The 14,333-nt window shown below is 39.4% G+C and overlaps 1 non-coding gene across 1 annotated transcript; it reads left to right on the top strand.

The window, feature by feature from the left end:
* The first annotated feature begins 14,181 nt into the window (after positions 1–14,181).
* LOC142172296 (small nucleolar RNA snoR97) lies at positions 14,182–14,287 on the top strand. The gene has a single exon (XR_012701664.1). It is a non-coding gene; the product is annotated as a small nucleolar RNA snoR97 (small nucleolar RNA).
* The last annotated feature ends 46 nt before the right edge of the window (positions 14,288–14,333 follow it).

Here is a 14,333-nt window from a genome sequence, read left to right as displayed (position 1 = left end):
TTTCTTGTAGTGATTCTGTTGGTCTCTGCATGTAGCTTAATATATCATCAATCTGTTGGGTAGTTTTATTTGGTGGGTAGAATTTGTTCAAAAATTGCTAGACTAATTCCTCCCAAGTAATGATGGAATTTACGAGGAGTGAATTCAGCCAAGTCTGAGCTTCTCCTGTCAGCGAGAATGGGAACAACAAAAGCTTTATTGCGTCCGGTGTTACGTTAGGTTGCCTTTGCGTTAAACATATTGACAGGAAATTCTTCAGGTGCTGCTGAGGATCTTCAATGTGTGACCCTGAGAACAGCCCTTTGTTCTGCAACAAATGTAGCATATTATTTGTTATTTGGAATGATTCTGCTTGTATCTGAGGGACTGCAATTACGGTTGCCAGATTGTCGGCGGTGGGTTGTGCCCAATCATATAATGATGTTTCTGGTACAAGAGGCACCACACCCTGATTGTTTGGTTCATTCTCATTGTTTCTGTTGTTGATTGGGTTTTCTATTCCGTCAGCCATGTTTGGTTCTATTTGTTCTGTCGAGTTTCGTTGTTGTTTGCTTTTCTTGTTTGCACGATTTAGTGCCTTGAAAACTTTCTCTGGATCTGATAACGCTTTGAGCAATTCACCAGTTCTTGAGGAGTTTCTAGGCATGCACCTGTAACACCCAAGACTACAAACATTAAAATTTCAATTTATTTGGTTTAGAATGGAGAAAATTGACTACACTAAGAATTCTAGCACTTCTATTAGCTGCAACTAATAACACCGTTAATTCCCCGGCAACGGCGCCAAAATTTGATCATGTCCAACTATGCCTTATAAAAAGGACTTAGCGGTCGTTGTAAATATATTCTGGCTAATAAGTCCGGCGTCGAATCCCACAGGGAATTAACCTATCAAACACAGCTACTAGACTCGCACAAATTCACACAATCAATCTTTAGAAATATTTAAGTAACAATTTGGATTTTTATTAACTAAATATTACGTAATGAAAATGTAATAATTAATAACTAACTACGAACGGGTTGTAAACAAGAATTGGAATAATCTAGGTTGTGATTTCCCCTATTGACGGAATCTTTTCCGCTACATTTTCTACAAATTTGCCTAAATCTTCTCCATCGACCATGAGCACTCTAACTGTCGTAACTCTCTCCCGAGTAATTACCACAATTTACTAGGCATATTCTCCAGTATTACGCTAGCTGGCATTAAGTACAGCTAACTCAGATCGCACCAAGGTTTCGTTATCCCTAATCCCACATTTAAAACTCCTTATTGATCCCTCATATACGTTTAGGAGTGATGTTGTTCAACAACTACCTAAATATGCACTCTCTCCCGAGTAATACATACTAAATAGGCACAGCTAATTGAGGGCCCTTCAATCAACCTCATGAATAATATAGTTGAACAAAAAGAGAAAATACTACGGCAAATTTATATTAACGTAACAAGAAAATCATCCTTCAATAGGTTCCATCAAAACCCTAGATTAGGAATTTAGCTACTCATACTCATAGTAACAATATCCCAAATATTTTGCATAATTAAAATACAGAGTAAAGATGAAAAGATGTAGATATCGATGATTCTAACTCACAACGGGTGATTCCACCAGCTATTCTTGCCTTCGGTTGCAAACGTACCTCCAAGTAGTGTTTTTAGGTCTATTTATATGTGTAGAAAAAAACCTAAATGTGTAGGCCAAGTCCTAGTCAAACCCCGAAAACGAATTAAGTCTTCAAAACTCGGAATGGACCTGGCCCCAGGCCTGGCGTTGCCAGCCTAACGCCTGGTTCAGCCTGGCTTTTGGCTGGCCTCGCCAGGCTAAAGCCTTGTTAAGCTGGCCTCGCCAGGTCTCTCCTTTTCACTGTTCTCGAGTACACTTTTAACGTTTAAGTATCCTTTTTGCTCTACTTTCATCTCCAATTCACCTACACATAAAATAGACTTCATTATGCACAAATAAAGTGTAATTTATCATTAAAGCATGTAAAATACAAGGCATATAATGTACGAAACTATGGAATTATATCCACACATCACTTAGCATGGTTGATTTTGACGTGATCTTGGCTATGGTTTGGTTGTCTCCATGGCATGCTATTCTAGATTGTCACACTGAGATTGTGACATTGGCGATACCGGGGTTACCAAGGATTGAGTGGAGAGGTTCTCCAGACTATGTTTCCAGTAGAGTGATTTCATATTTAAAGGCCCAGCGGATGGTTGGGAAGGGTTGTTTATCTTATTTGGCTTCTGTGAGAAATGTCGATGTAGATACTCCTACTATTGATTCAGTACCGGTTGTGAGAGACTTTCCGGATGTATTTCCTGCAGACCTGTCGGGTATGCCGCCCGACAGGGATATTGACTTCGGTATTGACTTGGTGTCGGGCATTCAGCTCATTTCTATTCCACCATATCGCATGGCACTAGCTGAGTTTAAGGAATTGAAGGAGCAGCTTTAGAAACTCTTTGATAAGGGGTTTATTAGGCCTAGTGTGTCACCTTGGGGTGCGTCGGTATTGTTTGTGAAGAAGAAGGACGGTACCATGAGAATGTGCATTGATTATAGGCAGTTGAACAAAGTTACAATCAAGAAAAAGTATCATTTGTCGCGTATTGATGATCTGTTTGACCAACTTCAGGGAGCGAGGGTGTTCTCCAAGATTGATTTGAGGTCTGGGTATCACCAGTTGAAGATTCGGGACTTGAATATTCTAAAGACAGCAATCAGGACCCGTTATGGTCATTATGCATTTCTTGTGATGTCTTTTGGGCTGACCAACACACCAGCAGCGTTCATGCATCTAATGAATAGTGTGTTTCAGCCGTATCTCGACTCGTTTGTTATTGTATTCATTGATAACATCCTGGTGTACTCTCGTAGCCAGAAGGATCATGCCCATCATTTGAGGATTGTGTTGCAACGGCTGAGGGAGGAGAAGCTTTATGCCAAGTTCTCCAAGTGTGAATTTTGGCTCAGTTCAGTGGCATTCATGGGACACATGGTATCCAGTGAGGGTATTCGGGTGGATCCGAAGAAGATAGAGGTGGTTCAGAGTTGGCCCAGACCGTCCTCAGCTACGGAGATTCGGAGCTTTCTCGGCTTGACCGGTTATTATCGTCACTTTGTGGAGGGTTTCTCATCTATTGCATTGCCCTTGACCAAACTGACCCAAAAGGGTGCTCTTTTCAGGTGGTCGGATAAGTGTGAGGAGAGCTTTCAGAAGGTCAAGACTGCCTTGACCATAGCTCCGATTCTAGTTTTGTCGTCAGCTTCAGGCTCTTATACAGTGTATTGTGATATTTCTCGGATCAGCATTGGGTATGTGTTGATGCAGGAGGGTAGAGTGAATGCTTATGTTTCACGCCAGTTGAAGCCTCATGAGAAGAACTACCATGTTCATAATTTAGAGTTGGCTGCCATTGTTCATGCGTAGAAGATTTGGAGGCACTATCTCTATGGTGTGTCTTGTGAGGTATTTACTGATCATCGTAGCCTCCAGCACTTATTCAAACAAAAGGATCTAAATTTGAGACAGCGTAGATGGTTGGAGCTGTTAAAAGACTATGATATCACCATTTGTATCATCTGGGGAAGGCTAATGTGGTGGCTGATGCCTTGAGTAGAAAGGCGGTGAGTATGGGTAGTCTTGCATTCATTCCCATTGGGGAGAGACCTCTTGTAGTTGACATTCAGGCTTTGGCCAACCAGTTCGTGAGATTGGATATTTCGGATCCCAGCCGAGTTCTTGCTTGTGTGGTTTCTCGGTCTTCCTTATACGATCGCATCAAAGAGCGCCAGTATGATGATCCCCATTTGCTTGTCCTTAAGGACACGGCGATGCCAGAGATGTGACTATTGGGGATGATGTGGTATTGAGGATGCAGGGTCGGATTTGTGTGCCCAATGTGGATGGGCTACGTGAGTTGATTCTTGAAGAGGCCCACAGTTCGCGATAGCACTATTGGTGGAGTAGAATAAAGAAGGATGTAGTGGAATTTGTAGCTCGGTGCCTTAACTATCAGCAGGTGAAGTATGAGCATCAGAGACCATGTGGATTTCTTCAGAGGTTAGAGATTCCAGAGTGGAAATGGGAGCGGATCACCATGGATTTTGTAGTTGGACTCCCACGGACTTCGAGGAAGTTCGATGTTATTTGGGTGATTGTGGATTGGCTGACCAAGTCCGCGCACTTCATTCTAGTTGGTACTACCTATTCATCGGAGCGGTTGGCTGAGATTTACATTCGAGAGATTGTTTTCCTTCACGGTGTACCAGTTTCCATCATTTCAGATTGAAGCACGCAGTTTTGGAGAGCTGTGCAACGAGAGTTGGGCACCCAGGTTGAGTTGAGCACAACATTTCACCCTCAGACTGACGGACAGTCTGAGCGCACTATTCAGATATTGGAGGACATGCTACGCGCTTGTGTCATAGATTTTGGGGGTTCTTGGGATCAGTTTCTTCCATTCGCGGAGTTTGCTTACAACAACATTTATCAGTCGAGCATCCAGATGGCCCCGTATGAGGCTTTGTATGGGAGGCGGTGTAGATCTCTGGTGGGTTGGTTTGAGCCCGGTGAGGCTAGATTTTGGGTATAGACTTGGTTCATGATGCATTGGACAAGGTTAAATTGATTCAAGAGTGGCTTCGCACGGCGCAGTCCAGACAGAAGAGTTATGCCGACAGGAAAGTCCGTGATGTGTCTTACATGGTTAGGGAGAAGGTTCTGCTGAAGGTTTCACCCATGAAGGGTGTTATGAGGTTCGGGAAGAAGGGAAAGTTGAGCCCTAGGTTCATTGGGCCTTTTGAGGTACTTCAGAGGATTAGGGAGGTGGCTTATAAGCTTGCCTTGCCACCTAGGTTGTCGAGTGTGCATCCAGTATTTCATGTTTCTATGCTCCGGAAGTATATCGGCGATCCGTCTCATGTTTTGAATTTCAGTACGGTTCAGTTGGATGGTGATTTGACTTATGATGTGGAGCTGGTGGCCATTTTGGATCGGCAGGTTCGGGAGTTGAGGTCAAAGGATATAGCTTCAGTGAAGGTGCAGTGGAGAGGTCAGCCCATGGAGGAGGCTACTTGGGAGACCGAGCAGTAGATGTGGAGCAGTTATCCACACCTATTTGGTACTCCAGCTATATTTCTAAACCCGTTCGAGGACGAACGTTTATTTAAGAGTGGGAGGATGTAACGACCCGGACGGTCGTTTCGAGAGTTGTAGCTCTGTTCCCCTATTTACTGCTCCATTTATGCTTTATAGTTGTTATATGACTTATTGGGTTAGTTGGTTCGGTGTCACGTCCCAAACTCGGGGAGCGCGACCGGCGCTCAACCGAGAGAACCCGGCCGAGCAAGCCTGTTAGATTACCTTCTACCCAAACTCATCTACGAATAAAGAGGAGTTGTACTCCATTACTCAAACACTAAAAAGATTCTATTAACAACTACCTTTTCATTCCCATTAGCAACTTCATTCATAATTTCCAAAATATTACGAATTTATAGAATTAATGTAAAACATTATTCTGAAATACTATCATTTCTAATTCAATTTCCAATATCAACCACAACCCACAACCTGTCTACGGAGCCTCTAAGTACAATAGAAGAGTAATATGGAAACGCCGGCAACAAGGCCCCAACTATACCTCAAAATATAGTACATGAGAAACAAAAGATACATGACCCCGAATGAAGTGGGGCTCACCAAATCAGCTGAAAAGAGTGTACTGCTATCGCTGATCAATGTCGCCTGTTGTAGAACCACTCGCATCCATTAAAGATGCAGCGCCCCCGAAAAAAGGGACGTTAGTACTGTTGAATAGCACTAGTTTGTATAGTTAAAAATCCTCTCTCAAAATAGAATGCCCATATAAGAAAAGCCAACACATAGAAACAGCAAGTCACAATCCACAATATCCAAATGTCCAGTTAAAACATAATAATTTTCAAAATACAAACTTCATATATAATTTTGGTTGGGAGATCATTAGCACCGATATACCACCGTCTTTGTTAGCACGGAGTCTGATCACGCCCGATCGGCTAGGCCATCTCCCCACGAACAATGTGGTTTGACAAGTGATGCAAAAGAAAGTTGTTACCAAGAGTAGTACCACCATGTGCGCAACATGGCGTCCGATCTCCACCCGATCAGCTAGGCCGCCTTCCCACATATGCCGTGTGGGTTGACTTTTCCAATCCATAATTGTTACCAGTTTCATCCCAATTAAGGGGAATAATATCAAAATTTCTCCAATATTTCAATTTCATCCCAAATAAGGGAAATAATCACAATCCATCCCTACACCGGCACGTGTAGTTTCATGTGTGGGCCTTATGACCCACCCTTCCTCGATTTTGCTAATGATGCTCCCAAAAATATATTTTTTTTTATTTGATTTGAACACAAAGGTAACATAAATACATTTGTACTCACCTCAACATCTTTCACATTGTATAAATTCTTATTAGTATTTCCAGTCACTCACAACAACAATATTTCCTTGGCTTAATTGGCCATTCACGAGATTCTTTATTCCTGGCACGGTGGCCATATTTCATATTCCACACTTTTATCTCTTTCAATTTCAAAGTTCACCATCAAATAACAACATATGGAATATTTCAGCAATCCTATACCTCGAATTTATTAGTAATGAAAACTTTAAACACACAAGGTTCCTTCCCAAATAATGGGGCATACCGACAAGCAATACAAGCACACATCAAAATCATAAGCAATCAATACTCCATTTATTCTTGCAATACTCCTTCCCATAAATGACAATATACAATTTCAACACCTGAGTATGTAAGAACTCGAATCACACTGGATATATTTATAAAGCAAAGCATTAGTTAAAGCAGCCACTTATGTGCATGAATTGAGTACAAAAGCCTTTAGACAATTCTATTTTTGAAATCGTTTTTAAACAATCGAGTCGAGACTCATTTCATATTCTTTATCGCATTCTCTCAAATCATTTGCACTACTAGCCACAGTCATAACTTAAATTCCTGGCACGTTGGCCACACTCTATTTCTTCAATTCACTTATTTCATTTTCAGGCATCATTAAAGATTAGCAACAACATGGCACTTCCAATCAAGACTTTAGGTACACATATAAGAAATTATGAGTCTTAGGCATATCGAGTTTTTCTCACCCAGTTGGTATACTAGTTTTAATTTAAAACACGACTCAAATATGCAAACCATACTTTGAACATCTATCTTTCGACATAAGCTCATTCGGAATGAACAAGTTTATAGGGAATAACCCGAAATATAGAAGTTAGGAACCTTGAGCCAATCATACTTGATCTTACGGAAACAATATGGAACTCGATTCTAAGAGAGAAAGTTTAGCCAACATACCTTAATTGAGCTTCCTTACACTCTAAAATTTTTCGAAAATCTTAGCAACTTCAATCTATTTTGAAAATGTAACAAATTGAATCAAGATTAGGAAGATGATCATGGTTCTAGCTCATTTGAGCATTTTATCAAATACTAGGTGTGCATTAAGGTCCTAAGGCCCTTTTTTGGAAGATTCCATCATTTCCCAACTCATTTTCTACCATTTTTAGCTCACAACCTTCCCACATAATTCAAGAATACATGCATGCAGGGTAAGCACCCATATCCCCATGAACTACCTTACTAACTGCCTATTCTAGTTACCTTTCGAAATTAAGAGTTTGGTGATAGAACCTTAGATCTTAGGATGAAGACCCAGGGTGCTTCTCTTGATAATCTTCAAGGGTTTATGCAAGAGTTGAAGAGTAACTTGATGAAGATCACTTTCTCCCGCTAGGACTCTCTCTCTCTCTCTCACTCTAAAGTATTAGATTTTGCTCAAAAATGGTCTATGGGATGTGATTTAATAGAATTGGGTCGAGTTTAAAACCCCCAAAAATGAAGCTTCGGAACAGTTTCTGCGGTCGCATATGCTACCGCATAATGGTTATGCGGTCCGCGAACCGACCGCAAAATTGGAGTGCCAGAACTGGAAGAAAACTGACCTGGTTTGCGATCACTATGCGGCCCGCAGACCTGTGCGGTTGCATAGTGCACCGCAGAACCTCCCTCCGAAGAATCACAAGGCTGGATATGCAAAAATAGTGCGGCCCACGAAACGGTTATGCAGTCACATAATGGCCGCGAAATTGACATCAATATGACCTAGAAAACTACCCCACTCTGCGACCAATCTACGGTCCGCAGAGTGGTTCTTGCGGCCGCAGAATGGGCCGCAGAAATGCCTACTTCTGCCCAACATTTTTCTTAACTCCCGTGCGCAATGTTTAATCCAAAAAGTCGGAACTGCGGCTCGCAAGCTCACCGCGAAGAATTTCTACTATTATTAACCTCTACGCCTGCCCCGGCATAATAGAACCCCGGTTTTTAGGAAAATTTTCACGGGGACTTACATTCGGGTCCGGAGTGAATTCAGTGTGAAATGAGACACTAAGTCTCTTAAATGGAAAGCTTAAGTTGAAAAAGTTGACCGGATGTTGATCTATGTGTAAACGACCCCGTATTCAAATTCTGATGATTCCGGTAGCTCCGTATGGTGATTTTGGACTTAGGAGCGTGTTCGGAAAATTATTTGGAGGTCCGTAGTAGGATTAGGCTTGAAATGGCGAAAGTCGAATTTTGAGAAGTTTGGCCGGGGGGTTGGCTTTTTGATTTCGGGGTCGAATTCTGATTTCGGAAGCTGCAGTAGGTTCGTGGGGTCATTTATGACTTGTGTGCAAAATTTAAGGTCAATCGGACGTGATTTGATAGGTTTCTGCGTCGTTAGTAGAATTTAGAAATTTCAAAGTTTCTTAGGCTTGAATCCGTGTGTAATTCGTGTTTTCGATGTTGTTGGAGGTTATTTGAAGATTTGACTAAGTTCGTATGGTGTCATAAGACTTGTTGGTATGTTTGGTTGAGGTCCCGGGAGACCTCGGGTTGATTTCGGGTGGTTAACTGACTTGGAATGTGATTTCAGAAGTTGCTGAAGTCTGAGAGCTGCTGGTGTGACCGCACCTACAGAGAGGGGACCGCAGATGTGATGTCGCAGGTGCGGCAGGTTAAGCACAGGTGCAGAAAGGGTGGAGACCAGCAGGGGTCGCAAGTGCGATGGTTTCTCCGCACATGCGATAGCGCAGATGCGGACCATGAGTCGCAGGAGCGGAGGCAGCCGGAGTTAGTCATTTTCGCAGGTGCGCCCAAATTTTTTGCACCAGCGGGCGCGCAGGTGCGAGCCCAGGCTCCGCAGGTGCGGAAATGCCTGGGCAGAACCTATATCAGCGGGGTCCGAGATTTTTGGCTTCATTTCATCATTTTTAACTCGGATTTTAGAGATTTTGAGAGGGCTTTTCAAGTGGAATTCTTGAGGTAAGTTCCTTGTGTTCATTTTTCTTCAATAATTATGTTTCTCTACTGATTTCCCACCTAGATGGTGTATTTTTGAGGTGTAAATTGGGTATTTGAGGCTAGAGATTTGGAGAGTTGGTTTTGAGGATTTGAACGACCAATTGGTGTCGGATTTTGATGAATTTGGTATGGTTAGACTCGTGAGTGAATGAGCTTTTGGATTTTGTGACTTTTGTCGGATTTAGAGATATGGGCTCGGGGGCCGATTTTGGGCCGATTTCGAATTTTGGCTATAATTTCGTATTTTTCTTGTGGAATTAATTTCTTTAGCCTATATTAATTGTATTGAACTGCTTGTGGCTAGATTCGAGATATTTGGAGATGGATTTGAGAGGCAAAGGCATTTTGGAGTAGAATTTAGCCCGGATTGAGGTAAGTAACACTTATAAACTTGGTTCTGAGGGTTCGAAACCCCGAATTATATGATTGATATTGAGGTGACGGGCGTGTAGGCGTGCACCGTGAGAATTGTGACCTGGTTGACTCCATGGCACCGTATAGTGGTTTTATCTTGTTGATATCCGTATTTTCATCATGTGATAAAGTAATTGAACTGTCACTCATGCTAGATACCATGTCTAGGCTTTATGCCGGTACTGTTGGGACCCATAGCAGTCGTTTCTTGTTGTTGTCTTACTGATTTCATTGATATTTCATACTCAGTCATATTCATTCATTTCATATCTCATCGTAGTCTTTGTTGTTATTTATTGATGCATCATATTATTGTTTTCGGGCTAGTATCATGACATTGTGAGCCCGTGAGAGAGAGACTGGAGAGATTGATGATTGAGTGAGGCCGAGTGCCTGATTATGAGTGACGTTTATGGGAACGGGTTGCACGCCGCAGTGGTTATACTGATTTATGATAGCGCTTGGGCTGAAGGAGCCCCTCCGGAGTGTGCACACACCCTCAGTGAGCGCGGTTGATATTATATGGAGATGGATCTTCTCCATAGGACTGGATTGGCCTTCCTCAGTACTGGGTGACTTATAGTCAGTGATATATATGTTCTGGGATGGATCTTCCCTGGGCCGTATGGGCCATATACAGTACCGAGTGGTTGAGCATTGAGAGTGCGAGCACGTGAGGCTGACAGCATGGTGCATCACATACAGCATGTGCATTGGCATGTAGAGATAGTAGAGTCATATTCTTTACACTGTTCGGATCTGCTGTACTTTACTGTTTTGAGTTGCCCATTTAATTTGAAAGCATGCCTACATTCCTGCACTGTTATTTTCTGTATTGAACTGTGCCGGTTGAGTTCATTACTACTTTCAGCCCACAGTTTGGGTTTGTTACTTACTGAGTTGGTTGTACTCACGCTACACCCTCCACCTCGTGTGCAGATCCAGGTGCTTCTGGTTAAGGCGGTTGCTGATTGAGGAGATAGGGTCTCGGAGACTATCAAGGTAGCTCCATGGCATTCGCAGGCCTTGATTCTCCTTCATTATCTTTATCTGTACTTCTGTTTTTACTCTTTAGACATTGTAGTAGACTGTATTCTGACATAGATGCTCATGTACTCGGTGACACCCTGATTTTGGGGTAGATTGTATTGTGTTGCGGGTTTATTTTTAGTTTTAAAAAGGGGTTTTCTTAAATATTAAATTATTTCCACCTATATTTTAAAGGTTTTACTATGTTGAGATAGTTGAGTAGCGGTTTGCCTAGTACCACGATAGGCGTCATCACAACGATTGATTTTTAGGTTGTGACACATACACTCTTTAGCTCATCAATTGCAATTGACCATTATAGTTGTTGCAAAGAAACATAATGATATGGATAATCTTTTTGATATTCTTGCTAATATTTCGAATATTGTTGGGGTTCTTTTAAGCATAGGGAGATGCTTCTAGATGACCAAGATGAAAAATTAGAGAAATTATTAGTACTTGGTGAAGTTCATAACGAAGTGAATTAAATTAAGAGCTTGAACTGTAACCCATTGGGGATCTCATTTTTAGACTGTGCATAGCTTTATTTTTTATTCTCATCAATGTTCATGTGCTTGGGGGTTCTTGCAAATGAGGATTCAAATCATCTTGAGAAATAAATGGCAAAAAATTTATTGAAAGATATAAAATCTTACGAGTTTATATATATGTTTCATTTGTTGTTGAAAATGTTGGCAATTGCATATGATTTGAATATGGCTTTACAAAGAAATATCAATATATTGTAACTGCTATAAAACTATTGATTTTACAAAGAGGCAATTGCAGACGATAAGAGAATCTAAATAGAATTATTTGGTAGAAAATGTCTCATTATTTTGTGACAAGAATAGTATTGTGATTCCTAAAATGGATGAGAAGTATGGTCTTTAAAAATTGAAGCATAAGAGCTCAAGTGTTATATATTCTCATCATTTGTGTGTTGAAGTTTTTTGTGTTGTTATTGATTTGTAAGTTTCGGAGCTTAACAATCGTTTTAATGAAGTGAATACTGATCTGCTTCTTGGTATGACTAGTTTGTGTCCCAATGATGCTTTTACAAATATGATAAAAATATGAACGTGAAACTTGTTACATATTATCCAAATGAGTTCACTACTTCTAAGTTTGAAGGTCTTAGTTTTGAGCTTGACAACTATATCGATCATGTGCGAAAAGTGAATAATATATTTTCTAACTTGAAAGGACTTGGAGAGCTTCCGAAGATCGAAGATATTGGTTAAAACAAATATACACAAGATATGAGGACTTATTTATTTGCTTGTGAAGTTTTAAATTTTTTTTGGTACATTGACAATGTAAAAGCTTCACCTAATAGGTATGTTCTCGCATTGATGGAGGTTATCCAGAGAAAGCAGTTGTACCTACTGGACAAGTTTCTCCTATTCCATCAAGTGTTTATTTACAAGATACATCTAATTTTTTAAAGTGGCATGCATTGTTCATGTTCGGTTAACTATTTTCATGATGAGCAAGCTTTCTTCGGGTGAGACATTCCTGTTGATTTGACAGAACAAAGCTCTTCTTTAATACAATTTGTCGTTTAACAATAATTCCTTTTTTTAATCTGTGTAGATAATCAGGCGTTTAGTTGATTAGCACAAATTTATATCCGTGGTTCCCATGGTATAAGATAAAAATATGAAATAACTAATAGCTACATAAGTTACTTCCAGATACATAGAGTCTCGGGTGGAATTGGAACCTTTGCCGTTCAAATGGCTAAGTGTGTTGGAGCCAAACTTTTCATCATAATAGGCTCATGCTGATATCTTATCTCGTTATGGAACTGAAATCGATCAGTTAACCCAGTCAAATCTTGTTCATCCGCTAACCAACTAAAACATTTAGTTGAGTCCATCTTCACCTTGTCTCTGCAAACATATTTTAATACACAACACATAATATTTTTAATTCCCTTTTATATTAATATTAACTAGTAGAAAGAAATTGTTAGTCTATTCAAGAAAATCATTCATCTTCACTATGTCCTTCAAATATTTTTAATACCCAACACATAACAGTCAACTCATAATATTTTTTAATTCCCTTCTAGATTAGTAGTCTATACAAGGAAATCATTCAGCAACTGGCAATGGCTTCTACATGCTCGGTTAAAGGAACATTTTAAAGTGCATGCAACGTCTGTTAAAATGATATATTGAATTAAGTTATGCAAATATTAAGAACTTACTTTAGTGGAAAAACTTTAATTTCCACTAACATGCAAAAACCAAGTCGATAGCTTCAATGTGCATTTGTGCCCTCCGCATAAACCTTACACTATTAAGAATATAACAGATGTGTGATACATCGCTATAGGGAAGTTCCCTGGCAAAGTGCTGGAAAAGAGATACAAAGTTAAAAACATGAACTAAAGTAAGCATTAATAGATGAAAATTTATAAATTAATGCTTCCATTAACCTGTGCGGCATTATGAAATGCTACTGCGCGTTCAACAAGCAGACCAATTATTTTAGCATTAGTCACATTGAACAATATGCCACACATAATACTCATCTCAACCCCTCCTTGAGTTTGAACAAAAATAACATGTAATTTCATAACACATTTATACTATTTCTCATTCTTGAAAAAAAATTCTTAATTTTTCGTTTATTGTTTATAAAGTAATACTTTCTCTCATTTTTTCATTGATCATGAAACTTAATCGGGTTGTCACAAAGAAGAATATTAGAATAGTTACACTATGAAAAGTATTATAGTAAAATATGAATGTTAGACATATAGGGTTAGAATGCTAATATTCTTAAACTTGTCACCTAATGGTGATTTGACACGCCTTTTTATCTAAATTTAAATACATGTGCAACTTTAAATTTAACACATCAATTCTTTGAAATGTATGATTGATAAAGTGGCACAATAATATTACACGTTCTTTTAGAGAATTTTATGTAAACTTGACTAATATGTTAGATAAATATTTGGAAATAATGAATGTTATTAAATATGTAATACCTTTTGGATGTTTAAAGTGATTTACTTATATTATATTAAAAGCATGAATGTCCTTAGCGAAATATAATTTGTCCTTTTCACCTTTAAAAATAGATTTCACACTGGATAAATTTATAATTGTAACATAATTATTTTTCTAATATGTAGGACTTTAAAAATTAAATAATTTTTAATTAAATTCTTTCTTATTTGAACTAAGTAAAAACTGCTAATAGTTTGGGAATCTAAAATTGAATAAGATTTTACTTACAAATTTTTCCTTATTAAAATTGTGTAATTATTTTTCGTGAATCTGACTTTCATGTTTCTAATATTAAAATTCATAAAGTTAGTGCTATTTGTCAGCTTCTTCTCACGAATATCCAACAAGATGGAGTTAAATCATAGCACTACATGTAAAAGAACGGGGGAAAAAAGTTTTTGACAATTTAGGAATTATAAAA

This window comes from Nicotiana tabacum, chromosome 17, assembly GCF_000715075.1.
Source record: "Nicotiana tabacum cultivar K326 chromosome 17, ASM71507v2, whole genome shotgun sequence".
In the NCBI taxonomy this organism is placed as follows: domain Eukaryota; kingdom Viridiplantae; phylum Streptophyta; class Magnoliopsida; order Solanales; family Solanaceae; genus Nicotiana; species Nicotiana tabacum.
This window is presented reverse-complemented; position numbering and strand designations above follow the sequence as displayed.